The following is a 17532-nucleotide window of genomic DNA, read 5'->3' on the forward strand; positions in this document are numbered from 1 at the left end:
GGCGTCGACGTCCACCATTTGGTGCACCTCCCGTGACGTCGTCGTGCTTCCTGCGGAAGTCCCACCTTTGGGGCGCCATCTTCGGGTTCTTTTTTCCCTGTTTTTTTTTTTTTTTTTTTTTAACCCTAGGCGATTGATTAATCCTTTTGTCCATATTTCTGTACGTATCCACCTATTTGATCCTATCCATTTCACCCCCTCTTCCTCCAGCCTCATCTTCCTGGCGGAGGTGGGTGGGTTCGCTAGTGAATCCAGAAAGATCTTCAAGCTGCAAAACTACACCGACAGGTAAGAAACTTTTCGTTTTGCAGCGTGAATCTTTCTGGATTCACTATGCTGTGCATAGACTTTGTAGCGGTTTTCCTATTTTTGTGGTGGCTGGGTGGAAGATGATCGCTGGTCGTTGAAAATGAATATGCTACTTACCAGTATGCATCTGTTCTTGGCATGTAGGGCTGCTGACATTCATATCTGTGCATAGATCGCCGCCTAGTGTTGGGTCCGGATGTTTGCACGTTGTTGTCCTGGAAGAGTCTTCGAAGTATCCTTGGATAGGTGACTCCTCCCCTGGACTACAGTGCGCATGGGCATCCTCTCCATCCTCAGATTGTTTTTCGCCATTGTGGCAGTGATGGAGTAGATACAGAAAGTGATGACCATGCTTGCAATAATTCTGAGAGCTGCAGCTGCGACAGGCGCCGGGGAGGAGGGAGGGCGATATGAATGTCAGCAGCCCTACATGCCAAGAACAGATGCATACTGGTAAGTAGCATATTCAGTTCGAGGCATGTGGGCTGCTGAATTCATATCTGTGCATAGAATACATAGCAGTGCCCTCTATTGGCGGCGGCTACCCGTGCCAGCTGCAGCGGTGTGAAAAAGTGTTTTGAGAACAGCCTGTCCTACAGCTGCCTGCTGTTTTGACTGCACATCTACGCAATAGTGTTTTGTAAATGTGTGTGTAGTGGACCATGTGGCTGCTCTGCATATATCATGCAGGGGAATATTTCCTAGGAAGGCCATGGAAGCCCCCAACTTGCGTGTTGAGTGGGCTCGTGGTGGAATAGTTAATGTGCGTTTTGCCTTTTGATAACAGATTTGAATACACTTAACTATCCATCTGGCTATCCCTGCTTTGGAGATGGCGTTACCTTTGTGGTGTGGGGCAAAGGCAACGAACAGTTGTTTTGTCTTCCTGAAGGGTTTAGTCCTGTCGATGTAGTACATGAGGGCCCTCCGTACATCTAGTGTATGTAATGCCCTCTCTGCAACAGTTTGTGGGTTTTGGAAGAAAACGGGCAGTTCAATAGTCTGGTTCATGTGGAACTGCGATATTACCTTGGGCATGAATTTGGGGTTGGTACGTAGTACGACCCTGTTGGCGTGAACCTGAATAAATGGCTCTTGAACGGTTAGTGCCTGGAGTTCACTAACTCTCCTTAGGGAAGTGATCGCTACCAGGAAGGCTACTTTCCAGGTAAGGAATTGAATCTCGCATGAGTGTAGAGGTTCAAAGGGTGGACCCATCAGGCGTGTGAGGACCAAGTTGAGGTTCCACATTGGAGCCGGTGGGTGACTAGGTGGAATGACTCGTTTGAGTCCTTCCAAGAATGCTTTGATGGCAGGCACTCTGAAGAGAGAGAGGTGCTGCCTGGTTTGCAGATAGGCTGATATTGCGGTCAAATGGACACGTATAGAGGTGTACGCCAGATTGCATCGGTATAGGTGTAAGAGGTAACATATGATGTTGTGGATGGATGCGTCCAGCGGGTTAATGTCATTATTACCGCAATAAATGACGAACCGTTTCCATTTGGCTGCATAGCAAGCTCTTGTAGTGGGTCTCCTGGCCTCCTTGATGATGTCCATACAGTCAGGTGGCAGATTGAGATAGCCAAACTCTAGGACTTCAGGAGCCAGATCGCCAGGTTCAGCTGTTGCGGATCTGGGTGCTGAACCTCTCCATGGTTCTGCGTCAAATGCGCGGGTTTGATCCGCAGCCTTTGATGCGGTACCACGGAAAGTTCGAGGAAGGTGGTGTACCACGGCTGGCGTGCCCACGTGGGTGCAACTAGGACGAGTGTCAGGGAGTGTTGTCGGAGTTTGCGAGCCACCAGCGGTATCAACGGTGCTGGGGGAAAAGCGTACGCAAATTTGCCGGACCAGTTCATCCATATCGCATTGCCCTGCGACTGCGGGTGTGGGAATCTGGCGGCGAAGCTTTGGCATTTTGCGTTTGCTTGTCGCGAATAGGTCTATTTCTGGGTGACCCCACTGCTGGAACTACGGTTGGAGTACCGATGGGTGTAACTCCCACTCGTGCATCTGGTGGCTGTGTCTGCTGAGCAAATCCGCCATCTGGTTGTCCTTGCCGGGGAGGTGTTCCGCCATGAGGAACATGTTCCTCTGAATGGCCCACTTCCACATGCTCTGAGCCAGATGAGACAACTGTGGAGAGTGTGTCCCTCCCTGCTTCTGTATGTAGTACATTGCGGTCATGTTGTCCGTCCGGATCAACACGACCTTGTTGCACAGATGTACTTTGAAAGCCTTCATGGCCAGGAAGATTGCCATCAGTTCCAGAAGGTTGATGTGCATCTTCCTCTGTTGTGTCGTCCATAGTCCCTGCACTGTGTAGTGGAGTACATGAGCTCCCCATCCCTGGAGAGACGCGTCCGCTGTCAGTACTATTTGTGGAACAGGCTCTTGGAACGGTCGGCCCTTGCAAAGGTTTTGTGGATTCCACCAATGCAGAGAGTTGTATGCCCGACCGCTCACCAACACTAGGTCTTTCAACTGTCCTTGAGCCTGATTCCACTGACGTGCTAGGCACTCCTGAAGTGGGCGCATATGTAATCTCGCGTGCGGGACTATGAAGATGCAGGAGGCCATCATGCCTATCAACTGCATAAACACTCGCGCTGGAAGCGAGTGGTTGGGTCTGAACTTGGAGATCAGCGCTTGTATGCCGTTGATCCTCACTAAATTTGGCTGAGCTGTGGCCGCCAGAGTGTCTATAGTCGCACCTAGGTACTGTTGTACGTGTGCGGGCTGGAGATGAGACTTTGGGTAATTTAGTGAGAATCCCAGACTGTGAAGAAGGTGAATGGTACGGGACACGTGGCTTGCACATTGCTGGGCTGATCTCGCTTGAACGAGCCAGTCGTCTAGGTAGGGGTAGACGTGTATGTGCTGTCTCCGTAAATGTGCCGCCACCGTAGCTAGGCACTTTGTGAAAACCCTGGGCGCTGTTGTCACGCCGAAGGGAAGGACTTTGAACTGATAGTGCTGCCCCTGAACAGTGAACCTGAGGTATTTTTTGTGTGAGGGGTGGATGGGTATGTGAAAATACGCATCCTTGAGGTCCAGTGATGCTAGGAAGTCTCCCTGCTGGAGAAGCGGAAGGACTTGCTGTAGCGTGAGCATGTGAAAGTGCTCCGAAAGAATGTACTGGTTCAGGGGTCTCAGGTCTAATATAGGCCTGAGCGACCCGTCCTTTTTTGGAATTAAGAAGTAGAGGGAGTAAACCCCCGTGCCCCGCTCGTGGACGGGTACGACCTCGATAGCGCCTTTTAGAAGCATACTTTCTACCTCTTGCTGTAAGAGCGTCAAGTGCTCTGAGGACATAGGACGGTTTCTTGGTGGTATTGTGGGTGGAGTGGAAGTTAACTCCAGACAGTAACCGTATTTTATAATATCTTTGACCCACCTGTCCGTGGTGATGGAGTTCCACGTGGACAGGAACCGTTGTAGCCTTCCCCCGACAGGTGTTATGTGGTCGGAAGGGAGAGGGCGTCACTGCTTGTTCTTGGGGGAGGACCTGGTGTTGCCGTAGCCACGTCCTCTGCCCTTGGTACTGGAGCCACGATAGCCACCTCGGGTGTTCTTATCGTAGGTGGTCTGCGTATTACCCTTGTTATATGTTTGTTGTGACCCCTGTCCTCTGCCTGCTCCCTTGTTTCCGGGGCGACGAAAGGAGCCGCTCCGAAAGGACCGAGTTTGTAGGGCGCCCATGGACTTTGCAGTGTCCGTGTCCTTTTTTATCCTCGAGGGTGGCGTCAACCTCAGGCCCGAACAAAAAGTCGGGGTTGACGGGCTGATTAAGGATATTGTTTTGTACCTCAGGCTTGAATCCTGAGATACGTAGCCAGGCGTGACGTCGTAGGATGACGCTAGTGTTGATGGCCCTGGCAGCCGTGTCAGCAGCGTCTAGTGCACATTTGATGGCAGCATTTGTGAGTAGCTGTCCCTCTCTGATAAGGATTTCTGCACCTTCTTTGTAGGGGTCAGGGAGGTGTTGAAGGAGTTTCTCCATTGTGTCATAGTGCGCCCTATCGTAGCGAGCGAGGAGCGCTTGAGTGTTAGCTATGCGCCATATGCTTGCAGCTTGTGCGGCAACTCGCTTGCCGGAGGTCTCCAGCACCTTGGACTCCTTGTCCGGGGGAGGAGCGTCACCCGTTGTCTGCGAGTGTGCCCTCTTGCGGGCATTCGCCACAACGATGGAGTCGAGTGGTAATTGTCCTCTGATGTAAGTAGGATCTCCAGGTGCTGATCTGTATTTCTTATCGATCCTGGGGTTTATCACTCGTGCCCTGGTGGGTTCCCTGAAAATGTCAGTGGCTGGCTTAAGGACCCCCTTCAACATTGGCAGAGTCTTTACATGTCTTTCTGAGGATGCAAAGGTGTCCATTAGAAAGTCATCTTCGATGATATCAGAGTGAAGCTGTACATCATGGTTGTTCGCCGCCCGTTCAATCAGAGCGTTGAACGCCGCAGTATCCTCTGTGGGTGACGTTTTTGCCCCATATAGTTGTGGGTCCTGTGCATCAAGAGGTGCACTGGGGTCTGCAGGGTCGCCCCAAGTTTGGTCAGGGTCCTGCTGGTCATCAGGGTCCGTGTCCACATGGTAGGGGACTTGTTCACCCATGTAGTCCTCCAATGCATCCGTGTCGGAGCGTGTGGGGGAGGCCCGGTGTGGATCCTGGTAGGGTGAATGAAAGGGTTCATACAGGAGAGGTTCTGTGTCCACAGGCAGCTTCCTCTTTAGCGGGATCCTGAAAGGTTCCAATGGCGGTTCCGAAGTTATCCTTCGGTCGTGGAGAATCATCCTGCCAGTGTCGGCGTCGATGACGCGTGACGGAGACGGCTCGACAGGCGTAACCGCAGTTTTGGTGGCCTGTGTCCTGAGTTGAAACGCCTTCGGGATTGTGGATGGAGGCAAGCCGAAGGTAATGCTGGTCGGCACCGACGAAACCGCTGGATCGATCGAACCCGACTGGTCCTGGAGGGCAGCCTTGGTTTTGCAGCCTGGCATTGCGCCAGGCCGTACTCGGGGCGCCTTAGAGGTCGTGGCCCCCGCCAGGGTCGTCGAGGCGGCTGCAGATATCTTCTGCGCCCGTGGTGCATCGAGCCGAGGTGCGGAGATCACCGTCGACGTCTTCGACACGTAAGGTTTCGGTGTCGTCGAGGGAGTGCTGCGAGGCGTAGCAGGCGGGACGGCCCTCGGTGTCGGTGGCGTCGACGCCGGTAACCGAGCAGGTTTTTCGGCGCCGATGGCCTTCTTCCGTTTGTCGACTCCCATGTCGCCCGTCTCGAGTTCGGCACCGAAGTCCCCCTTGGTGCGGTCGGTGCCGACACGGTGCGCCGGCGTCGAAGGTGTTGAAGGCCTCGATCCGACTAGCGCCACTTTCAGTTTCGGTTTCGTAGGAACCTGAGCAGCTTTCGGTTTCGGTTTCGTGGAAGGGAAACCAGCTGGCTTAAGCGGTAATGGCTGCCGCTGAACGTCCGAGGCCGGGCCCGAGGGCGGGGCCGAAGGACTGCGTGATAGGTCTCGGGTAAGGCCCGAAGGCGATCCCTCGACCGGAGCCATAGTCTGTGGCACTGGTGAATTCTCGGTTTGAACAGGTAGGCCTTGTTCATCATCGGAGCTACTCTCTTCGGCCCCTAAGGCCTCCTCGTCGTCTCCTACCTCGGTGTCGTCTTCACCTCTGTGGAAGAGTGACTCGTCGGCCTCGTCCGATCCGGGTTCTTGGTCGGAAACGGGACTGGAGGGTAAGACTTCTACTTCTTCGACGTCGTCCGCGTCGTCGAAGATGTCAGCTGGGGCCGGTGCCGCGTGCTGCGCTTCGAGCCGCGCCGCTCGACGATTCCGCAGAGTCTTCTTTGAACGGAACCGGGCACAGGCCATACATGTCGACTCGTCGTGGTCCGGCGAAAGGCATTTGTTGCACACCGGATGGACGTCTATGTGTGGGTACTTCGCATTACATACCGGACACCTTTTGAATGGCGTCCTCGATTCCATCGTCGAAGTAGTTGATGGACAGGTAAATGCGAACAAAGTCGGTGCTGAAAGTTAGTAAACTAACAGAGTATCGAAAACCGATCGATAAACAGTACCGACGCGAACTAAAGGCCTTGTGGCCTCGACAAAATTTTTTCCTAACTTGAGCTAAGATAGCACATCCGAACCCAATGGCGGAAAAAAACAATCTGAGGATGGAGAGGATGCCCATGCGCACTGTAGTCCAGGGGAGGAGTCACCTATCCAAGGATACTTCGAAGACTCTTCCAGGACAACAACGTGCAAACATCCGGACCCAACACTAGGCGGCGATCTATGCACAGATATGAATTCAGCAGCCCACATGCCTCGAACTGTGTTGTAGCACCTTCTGTCCGACCTGTGCTTCCTTATTCATTTGAATGTCCACGCAGTAGTGCTTTGTGAACGTGTGCACAGATGCCCAAGTTGCTGCGAGACAAATGTCTTGGATGGGCGTGTTTGCCAGGAAGGCAACTGTGGCCCCCTTCTTCCTTGTGGAGTGAGCTTGTGGCCCCTCCGTTAGCTCCTGTCCAGCCTGTTTGTGACAGAATTGAATAGTGAGGGCAATCCACCTAGCGATGGTGCCCTTGGTCACTGGTCTACCCATGAAGCTAGTAGCAAAGGACACAAACAGCTGCTTCGACTTCCTGAGTTCCTTGGTTCTTTCAATGTAGTGCATCACCGCTCTTCTGGCATCGAGGGTGTGCAGGGCCTTTTCTGCGTTTGTAGTCGGGTTTTGGAAGAAACTCGGTATCTGGATACTCTGATTCATGTGGAACGCCGACACTACCTTGGGCATGAAGTGTGGGTCCGTCCTCAGGACTACCCTGTCCTTGTGAATTTGAATGTAGGGCTCCTGTAGCGTTAGTGCTTGAAGCTCGCTCACCCTGCGTAGTGAGGTTATGGCCACTAGAAAGGCAGTTTTCATCGTCAACATTTGTAGATTGGCCTTGTGAATGGGTTCAAACGGCGCCTTCATGAGCTCCGTCAGAACCACGTTTAAATTCCATGCCGGCGGCGGCAACCTTTTCGGGGGTGCCATTCTTCTGGCTCCCTCCATGAATCTCTTCACCACCTGCGAGCTGAAGAAACTTCCACCCTTCTCACCTCTGGTGTAGGCAACGATCGCTGCTAGGTGCACCCTTAGGGAGCTCGAGCAGAGGTTACTCTTTAGAAGGTGTGTGAGGTACCTCAGCACAGTTGAGTCTCTTGTCATTCTGTTGTGCAGGCCCTTCTTCCTGCACCACACCGTGAATCTCTTCCACTTTGCGCTGTAGCACTTTCTTGTAGTAGGTTTCCTTGCCTCCCGTAGCACTCGCATAGTGCTCTGAGGCAACCTTAGGTGTGCGAACTCTAGGTCTTCAGGAGCCATGCTGCTAGGTTGAGGGTCTCTGGCTCTGGGTGCAGGACCTCCCCGTTTTGCATTGAGAGCAGGTCTTTTCTCCTCTCGAACCTGTACGGATTGCCTTGCGCCATTTCTTGAATCTGTGAGAACCATGTCTGCCTCACCCACTGTGGGGCCACCAGGATCAGAGTCATGTTGCTGGTTCTGCACTTGTCGAGCACTCTGTGCAACAGGGGTATCGGTGGAAAGGCGTAGGCAAATGTCCTCCACCAGCTTATCCATAGGGCATTTCCCTTGGATTGCTGATCTGGTTGCCTGGACGCGAAGCTTTGGCATTTTGCATTGTGGCGTGTTGCAAATAGGTCTATTGTGGGAGTCCCCCATCTCCGGAAGATTTTCTCCGTTTCCTGGCCATTGAGCTCCCACTCGTGCGATGCTGACGTCTGCCTGCTCAGCCAGTCTGCCTCCACATTGTCCTTCCCTGGTAGGTGAATTGCCAGTAGATCTATCTTGAGAGGTATGGCCCATCTCCAAATCTCCTGAGCTAGGGATGAGAGGGGAAACGACTGTGTCCCCCCTTGTTTGTTGATGTAGAACATCGCCGTGGTGTTGTCTGTCTGTACCAACACCCTCTGGCCGCACAGGTGTCTCTGGAATGCCTTCAGGGCTAGCAGTATCGTTTTCAACTCGAGGTAGTTGATGTGGCGGACCGCGTCTGCCGGAGCCCATAGACCCCTCACTCTGAGGTTGTCCATGTGCGCTCCCCATCCCATCTGCGATGCGTCCGTGGTAATGGTCACTGTTGGGCTTGGTGGCGTCAGGCTTCTCCCTGTTATGTTGTCTCTGTTCCACCAAGTTATCTCCTCCTGCACTGCGTGCGTAACAACCACTAGATCCTCCCAACTGCCGTTTGCTTGTGACCATTGCTGTTGCAGCCATTCCTGGAATGGTCTCATGTGCAGGCGTACATTCGGCACCAGCTGGATACAGGACGCCATCATCCCCATCATCTTGCTCACCGCCCTCACTGTCAGAGCTCGCCCCTTCTGGTAGAGCTGCGTCTCCTTCAGTAGGGCATCTGTCCTCCTGTCGCTGGGCACTACTGTACTGTTGAGGGAGTTGATCTTTGCCCCCAGGAAAATCTTTACCTGTTCCGGTTCCAGCGATGATTTCCCCCAGTGGATGGAAAATCCCAGATTTGTGAGGGTGTCTGTTACGCGTTTTGCGTGCCTCTCGCACTTCTCGCGTGAGTTTGCCTTGACCAGCCAGTCGTCCAAGTATGGGTATACGTGTATGCCCTGCTTTCGTAGGTGTGCCGCTACCGCCGACAGGCATTTTGTAAAGACCCTTGGCGCTGATTTTAACCCGAAGGCCAGGGTTGTGAACTGGTAGTGTTCCTGTTCGATGTTGAATCTTAGAAGGCCCTTGTGCCTTCTGTTTATTGGGATGTGAAGGTAGGCATCCTTGAGGTCCACGGTGACCATGAAGTCCCCTTCTCTTATCTGTGGCAGTACCTCCTGCAGTGAAGTCATTTTGAACCTTTGCGTTCTTATGAACTTGTTTAGGTAACGGAGGTCCAGTATGGGCCTGAGGTCTCCGTCTACCTTCGGAACCCCGAAGTAGTTTGAGTAGACCCCTTTGTTGCGTTCCCCGAACGGCACTGCCTCTATGGCTCCCTTTTGTAGGAGTTTCCGCGTTTCTTCTCTGAGTATTGCCAGTTCTTGGGCAGATCTCTGTCTTCCCTTCGGTTTCCTGTTTGGAGGTCTTTTCTCCAAGTCTACGCAGTATCCGTACTGCACGATGTTCCGTATCCACTTGTCTGTGGTTATACGCCGCCACTCCTGAAGGTAGAACCTCAGCCTTCCGCCTACTGGTGTCGTATGCTCGTAGGCTCTTGAATCTTCTCTTCCCCCTGATGACACTTTTTTGCGCCTCACCCTTGGGGACCTGACGAGGGTAGGCGTCTTCTTGCGTGCTGAGTCACTTCGAGGAGGGCTGATCGCCCCCTCTCCTCCTTTGGCCACGTCCGTTCCCTCTCCCGCGAAAGGACTGGCCCCGAGGTTGATATTGCCAGCTTTGCTTCTGCTGACCTTGACCGTGACCTTCGCCCTGCTGACCTTGTTGGAACGCCTGGTGCGATGTCCCTTGTTGGCTTGCACCCCTACCGTAGGGTCTCCTCGAGGGATTACCTCGTCTCATTCCCCTCAGCTGTAGGGCCCCCATGGACCTCGCTGTCTCGTTTTCCTTCTTGAGCTGGGTGAGCTTTTCGTCCACCGTTGCTCCGAACAGTGTCTCTCCGTTGAAGGGGGTGCCAAGGATGTTGTTCTGCACTTCCGGTTTGAATCCCGAGATTCTTAGCCATGCATGCCTCCTCTCTGTGACCCCTATGGCCATGAGTCTTGCTGAAGTCTCTGCCCCATCCAACGCCGTCTTAATACAGGAGTTGGCGATGTTCTTTCCTTCATCCACCAGGTGAGAGGCTCTCTGGCGGTATTCTTCGGGGAGGTGCTTTACTAGCTCCCCCATCTCATCCCAGTGTTGGTATTGGTGTCTATTGAGGAGTGCATTCGAATTCGCCATGCGCCAGTGCATTGCGGCGTTCCTCTCGACCTTTCTGCCTGTGAGGTCGATCCTCCTGCTCTCTTTATCTGGAGGTGGGCCCGAAGTTGCTGGAACGTTGGCCCTTCTCCTGGCCGTGGAGGCTATGATGGAGTCTGCGGTGACGCTACCCTTGATGTAAGGTGGGTCCAGGGAGGAGTGCTTATATTTCTTCTCTGTCCTGGGTGTGATCGACCGGCAGGTGGCAGGCTCCTTGAAGGCTTCTCTCCCCTGGTTCATCACGCTTTGTAGCATGGGGAGGAACTGACTCCTAGTCTGGATGGGGAGCAGTGTTTCGACGAGAAAATCGGCTTTCGGCCTCTCCTCGTCGAGTTTGACGCCGAAGGCCAGTGCTGCGCTCTTCACCACCATATTGTATACCCCGATGTCGTCGGGTGGCGAAGGCCTCGAGGGGTACGTGTCCACGGGCTCTTCCGGGTTTTCGGTGTCGAGATCGTGCCATTCGACGTCGTTGCTGGTAGATGCCGCCGATTCGAAGAACGACTGTTGGTCTTCTTCCTCGGCTTCTTCCTCATAATAGGGCTCCTCTTCTTCTTCGAGTTCCCTTGTCAGCCCTTCGGCGTCGAACTCCTCTTCGACCTCGACGACGTCCGCCGATGAAACCGTTGGAATCTTGAATTCCTTCATCCTGGCGTCGAACTCCTTCTTCCTTTGAAGGATGTTCTCCATTTCGGCCTCGAGCCGCCTCTTCTTTTTCTCCATTTCGGAGATGCTTTCGGCGTCGACCGCGGGTCTTTTCGATGAAACTTGCGTCGACGTCAAACGTTCTTTCTGCGTCGATGGGCTCGTTTCATGGGATGATTTCGACGACCCTTGCCTTTCGGCGTCTTTCTGCACCAGGGAGTCCTTTTGTAAGGATCCGCTGGGCCTTTTGTCCGAAGTTCCCCCTTTGGACGTCGAAGTTTTCGGCGCCGGGGCTCCCTTCGTGGACCTTGACTCGGTTTTCTTCGAGTCCCCCTCGTGTTTGAGGTGTTTTTTGATTTGCGCTCGACGATTCTCTTACCTCGTCTTCTTTTTTCTTGTCGGTCTCTACGACCGTGAAGTTTTCGGCTGTCTCGGCGACGTTGTCCTCGTCGTCCGTGTCGAGGCCCAGCTCGTAGAGTGTCGGGGGTTTCCCTTTGCCATCCATGTTGGCGTTGGCTCTTCTCTGCCTCTCTCTCACCCTGAGTGTCTTCGGCGCGAAGGCTGAGCAGGCGTTGCAGTCGATACTCTGGTGATCCACCGGTAGGCAGAGGTTGCAGACCGGATGCTGGTCTTTCTGCGCGAACTTGTGGTGGCAGTTTGGGCAGAACTTGAATGGCGTCTTGTCCATTTCGCTCAGGGTCTCTGAGCGTGCATTCTCCAAGGCTGTCGAAGAAAAAGCTCGCTGGTCCTCTTTCTTCGCGCTCCTGATGAAATCTGTTCTATTCCTGATGTCTTCTCTTGATTCTATCGATGAAACTCGCTTTTCTTCCTTCTTCCTCCGAGTGAATTTCTGGAGCTTCCCGATGTCGATCCAGACCCAACGGCGGAAAAAAGAATCTGAAGATGGCGCCCCAAAGGTGGGACTTCCGCAGGAAGCACGACGACGTCACGGGAGGTGCACCAAATGGTGGACGTCGACGCCCACCTGGGCTACAAAAAAAAAAAAAAAAAAAAAACAAAGGAAAGACTACGAATCCGGACCCAACCACAAGATCGCGGAATAATGCACAGCATAGTGAATCCAGAAAGATTCACGCTGCAAAACCTGAGGTATTTCCTGTGAGAGGAGTGTATTGGAATGTGAAAGTATGCGTCTTTCAGATCCAAGGTTGTGAGAAAGTCTCCCTGGCAGAGGAGTGGGAGGACTTGTTGTAGGGTGACCATGTGAAAATGGTCTGAATGTATGTAGGCATTTAGAGGCCGGAGGTCGAGAATGGGTCTGAGGGTCCCGTCTTTCTTTGGTATTAAGAAATATAGGGAGTAGACCCCTAGATTTTGTTGATTGACGGGGACCTGCTCTATAGCGTGTTTTTGGAGGAGTGAGAGTACCTCTTGTTTGAGCAGTGTGGAATGTTCTTGAGACATTGGACGGTGCCTTGGTGGGATATTGGGTGGGGTAGATGTTAGCTCGAGACAGTACCCTGACCGAATGATTTGGGTCACCCATTTGTCCGATGTTATGGACTCCCATGTGTGGATAAAGTCTTGTAGTCTGCCCCCGACCGGAGTGGGATGGTCTGGGGGGAGCGGAGGGGAGTCATTGTGCGGGTGGGGTGGCAGAACGGGTGTTGTTGGTTTTGCCCCTGCCCTTATTGTTGTTGCCTCTGTAACCACCCCTTTGATTGCCCTTTGAAAAGGTATTTTGAGGAGGGGACTTGTAGGAGGTAGAGGTGTTATCGGTGGAGGAGCCTCTGCCTGTGCCACGAAAGGACGAACGTCGAAAGGAACGTTTAGAGGCTTGTGTTTGGAGTGCCCCCATAGACTTTGCTGTGTCTGTGTCCTTTTTCATCTTTTCCAACGCTTCGTCTACCTTTGGCCCAAAGAGAGTTTGCTGGTCAAAGGGGTGATTGAGTATGGACGCCTGGACTTCAGGCTTGAACCCTGAGATCCTGAGCCAGGCATGGCGACGAAGCAGGACACTGGTATTTATGGCTCTAGAAGCAGTGTCGGCTGCATCGAGGGCACACTTAATGGAGGTGTTTGTAATTAGTTTACCCTCCTGTATCAGGTCAGGAGCCTTGCGCTTGTGTTTTTCTGGAAGGTGCTGCATAAGAGCCTCTAGTTCGTCAGTGTGCTCTGTCATATCGCGCAAGCAGTGCTTGTGTGTTTGCAATGCGCCACATGTTTGCAGCCTGGGAGGCGGTGCGTTTACCAGACGCGTCCAGAAGTTTAGATTCCTTGTCTGGCGGTGGGGCTTCTCCTGAGGATTGGGAGTTAGCCCGCTTTCTAGCTGTGGAGACAACTAGGGAATCTAGGGGAGCAGGGCCCTTAATGTATGCAGGGTCTGTGGGTGCCGCCTTGTACTTCTTCTCTATTCTAGGGTTCAGTACTCTGGCCCTGACAGGGTCTTTGAACACCTCTGTAGCGTGCTTGGTGACACCCTTAAGCATGGGTAAAATAGAAGTGGATTTGTCTTGTATGTCAAATGTATCCAGTAGGAAGTCTTCTTCCACTGGTTCACTGTGCATGTCCACCCCATGGTAGTGTGCTGCTCTCTGCACTAAATGATGAAACCCTAAGGAGTCCTCTGGAGGAGACGGCCTGGATGGATATAGGTCGTCCTGAGGTATATCTGGTATATCAGGGTTATTGTAATCCTCCCATGGGTCTGGGGTCCCTGGTGGAGTGGGATCCATTGGGGCGTCCGCCGGGTAATTGTCCGGGTCCCCGTCATCCGGATCTGGGGATGGGGCCGGATCGTAGTGAGGTAGAGGTGGCGGAGACCTGGGAGGGGGAGGGGGTGGAGGAGGTGGAGGAGGTAGGGGAGGCGGTAGTGGGGAGGGCACTCTGAGGGGAGAAGTAGCAGAGTCCTTCCTTTTGGGTGGAGGAGGAGGAGCCGGAGTATCAAGGCGTCTTTTCTTGGTAATTAAAGTCAAAAGCCCAGTCTTTGGATCTTTGGACAGAGTCTTTTGTAAAGGGTCTGGTGTAAACAGAGCCAATGGTGCCGAATCGTCTGTCGGCACCGGTGATTTCGGAACCGAGGGTTTCGATGGTTTGTGTGCGCCATGCTTTCTTGAGGTCTCCGGGTGTTTCGGCGTCGAATGAGGTTTCGGCGCCGGGGCGTCGGTGCCGACAGATTTATGTTTGTGTTTGGTCGGCACCGAGTGTCCAGGCTTCGGCACCGGTGGCTTCGGAGTCGAGCTGGATATTGCTTTCTTCGGTGCCGGATGCTGTTTTTCGGCACCGGGCGTCGGCTGGCTCGATCCCGAGCTGCCGTGAGACTTTGGAGGCTTCGACACCGGGCCCGTAGGTGGGGTGATAGAAGCTTTGGTTTTGGTTTTGCCCAGGCCGGCAGGCGAGGGAGTAACCTGAGTCTCTTTGGTTTTCGGCGCGGGGGTGGGAGGGGGCATAGTACTCACGGCCCGCTGCGCCGGTGTAACGTCCTCCACGTCGGAGTCGTCGGCCTCGGAAGCGCTGACGACGTCTTCCTCCTGCTCGGTGTGTGTTTGCCCCGAAGCTTCGGCGCCGTCTCCGAAGATGTCCGGTGGAGCTGCAGAGGATGAGTGCGCCATGGTGCGTCGAGCTCTTCGATCTCGGATGGTCTTCTTCGATCGAAAAGACTTGCAGGCGGGGCAGTCTCTAGCCTCGTGTTCAGGAGAGAGGCAAAGGTTACACACCTGATAGAGGTCGGTGTGGGGAAATTTAGACCCACATTTTGGGCACTTTTTGAACGGAGTCCTTTCCATCGGCCGGGACCGGAGTCGAGGAGGGCCCGAAGGCCGGTGCCGATGTACGGGATGGAGAAAGTGCCGCTTCGAGAGATGAAGATGATGATGAAGAAACTCGAAGAAACTAGGATTTTCCGTCGAGGCTGGAACCGTAGAAGTTCGAAGCCGGAGCACGAAGTATCACATCCGAGCCCGATGGCGGAAAAAAACAATCTGAGGATGGAGCCGAAGCCCATGCGCAGTACGGACCGAAGGAGGAGTCACCAAACTCGTGACTTCCAAAGACTGTCCAAGAAGAAAAACAAACTGCAAACATCCGGGCCCAACACCAGATGGCGATCTATGCTAAGTGTACAATCTGCAGCTCATATGCCTCGAACATAGTGTTAAGGTCACTATATTAGAACAACGAAGCGACCTGACTATGGAAGTTATGGTCTTTCGTATAGATCTTGCGCCCCAAACAAGTTGGAAGGGGGCTCTTGTCTATCGGTCTCCTGGCGCCTCTAACCAAATTTTCTTTACAACTTGTTGAATTGATTGCTCTGCACGTGATCGCGGTTAGCAATTTTTTATTGCTGGGCGATTTCAATATACATAGTGAATGTGCTTCCAACGTCGATGCCATGACACTCTTGGCTGACTTAGCCACATTAGGGTTATTTAAACTCAATGAGGGCCCCACACATATAGCTGGCCATACATTGGATATTATTTTCTCCAACTCTTCCAATGTTTTTTGTGAATCTCCACAGGTATTACCTTGGTCCGATTACGCGTCAATTGAATTCCTCATTCGTGCCCCTAGGAAGACAAGTAGTTTTAGCCATGTCACTCACCATCGTCATCGCCAATGGAAGGGAGTCACCCCGGAGAGCTTCCAAACGCTCTTCGTAGAAACACGGATCTTAGACTTAAGTAATATAGTAGACGCCCTCACCACATATAATTTGGCTGTTTTAAGTGCCTTTAAAATCTTTTTCTACTACTCCAACGGCCCCCGCATGCTTGGTATTCTCCCCAGTTACGTGTACTGAAGCGTGTCTGTAGAAAACATGAAAAGGGTGGCGCCGCACTCATGATGGAAATGACAGATCGATTTTATGCCTTCCTGGCCAATTATCATAGGGAAATTAGGGCAGCACGTACAGCCCACATAGTATTACAATTGGACCAGGCACACAATGACCCCAAAGTGCTTTTCCGTATCCTTCAAACTTTTACTAACCCTATAGCCTGTGAGAGCGTAGTGGCCCCCACGCAAAAATTGTGACACGACATCGGAACCTTCTTCATGCAGAAAATAGTGTTTATTTATGATAAAAGTTTCATCAGGAAATCATCCTTTAGTCATTTTACCACCTGAGACACCTGTACAGATAGTTACCCAACTATTGGAGAGCTTTCCTCCGGTTACACAGGTAGAAGTAGAGTCATTGATTTGCACCATTAAATCAGGGTCCCCTCAAGACATCATCCCGGCTAAGATTACTTCTTCTCTTGCTGGCTATTTGTCCCCTTCCATTACACATCTCCTCAATCTCTCCTTAAGAGAGGGTTATGTCCCTTTAGAATGGAAAGCTGCACAGGTTATGCCCATTCGTAAGAACACCAAGGTTCCGCTGACAGAGTTTTCCAATCTCCGTCCTATCTCTCTCCTCCCTTTCCTGAGCAAGCTTTTAGTGAAGCATATAAATACACATCTTTCCAACTATGTCGAACGGACGGGTAGTCTTGACCCTGCTCAGTCGGGTTTTGTTTAATATTTATGTGGCACCCTTGGCCACTCTGTTGAAGAGTTGTGGGTTCATCCCCATCTCCTATGCTGATGATACTCAGTTGCTCTTTCCTTTTGCAGAGTACACTCCATCAGTGCAGGAAACCTTCTCCTCGGGAATGAGAACTATTTCTCAATGGATGAGGAGCAATTTCCTTCAGTGTAATGTTGGAAAGACGGAGATTCTGCTTTTTGGGGAAGCCCAGTTACTGTGGACCCCCAGTTGGTGGCCAACAGACTTTGGATCCCCTCCCTCTCCGAAGACTTGTAAAACATCTTGGCGTTCGTATTGATCAGACCCTAACAATGAAGGAACATGCCGCTCAGACAGCTTGCCTCTGTTTCCAAGTGTTGGGCCTGCTATGCCGCATCTTCCCTATGCTTCCTGATTCGACCCGGAAAACCGTGACACAGGCTCTTGTTTTAAGCCGCTTGGATTACTGCAACGGTCTGCTGGCCTCTGCCAATGAGGCCGCTCTTGACAGATTGCAGGTTGTCCAGAACACTGCGGCACGCCCGATTGTCAATGCCCCTCCAAGGACTGCTTCCCGCCCTTCGCTTTATAAACTACATTGGCTCCCTATACGGGAGCGTGTGAAGTTCAAGGTTTGTTGTATTGTACACAAGGCTTTGGTCAAATCTGGCCCCACTTACCTCGTGGATAAATTCACTCTTTATAAGCCCCGGAGGTCTCTGCGTTCTGAATCTAAATCCTTACTTGAAGCTCCGAGAATTAAAAGGGCCCACCTGGGGGGCAAGTCCATCTCCTACCTGGGCCCTGGTCACTGGAATTCTCTCCCCCTACAGCGGCGGCAGTGTACGGACCATCTTCTCTTTAGGAAGCAGCTTAAGACTTTTCTTTTCGGTTTCTAGTTCATAATGGACTACTCTCTCAAAACCGCCCGTCCTAGCACAGAGATGCCCCTTCGGGGGTCGATTCTGGCGCTTAAATAAATAAAATATCGGAGTAAAGTAACAAGCCTTCGTGTCCAAATCGCGAGTATGTATTGGCACCCTTTAAGCTCACAAGGCACCAAAATAAAAATGAGAAATTAGTACAGTATGGACTTTACACCTGACATGAAACAGTCTGAAAATATTCTGTAAACTTGAG

General features: G+C 52.4%; 1 protein-coding gene across 1 annotated transcript in view; it reads right to left on the reverse strand.

Annotated features, from left to right (window-relative positions):
- LMF2 (lipase maturation factor 2) overlaps positions 1-17532 on the reverse strand; it is a 197991-nt gene that overhangs the window by 107708 nt on the left and 72751 nt on the right. The window lies entirely within an intron of this gene.

This window comes from Triturus cristatus, chromosome 4_1 (genome assembly GCF_964204655.1).
Source record: "Triturus cristatus chromosome 4_1, aTriCri1.1, whole genome shotgun sequence".
NCBI lineage: Eukaryota > Metazoa > Chordata > Amphibia > Caudata > Salamandridae > Triturus > Triturus cristatus.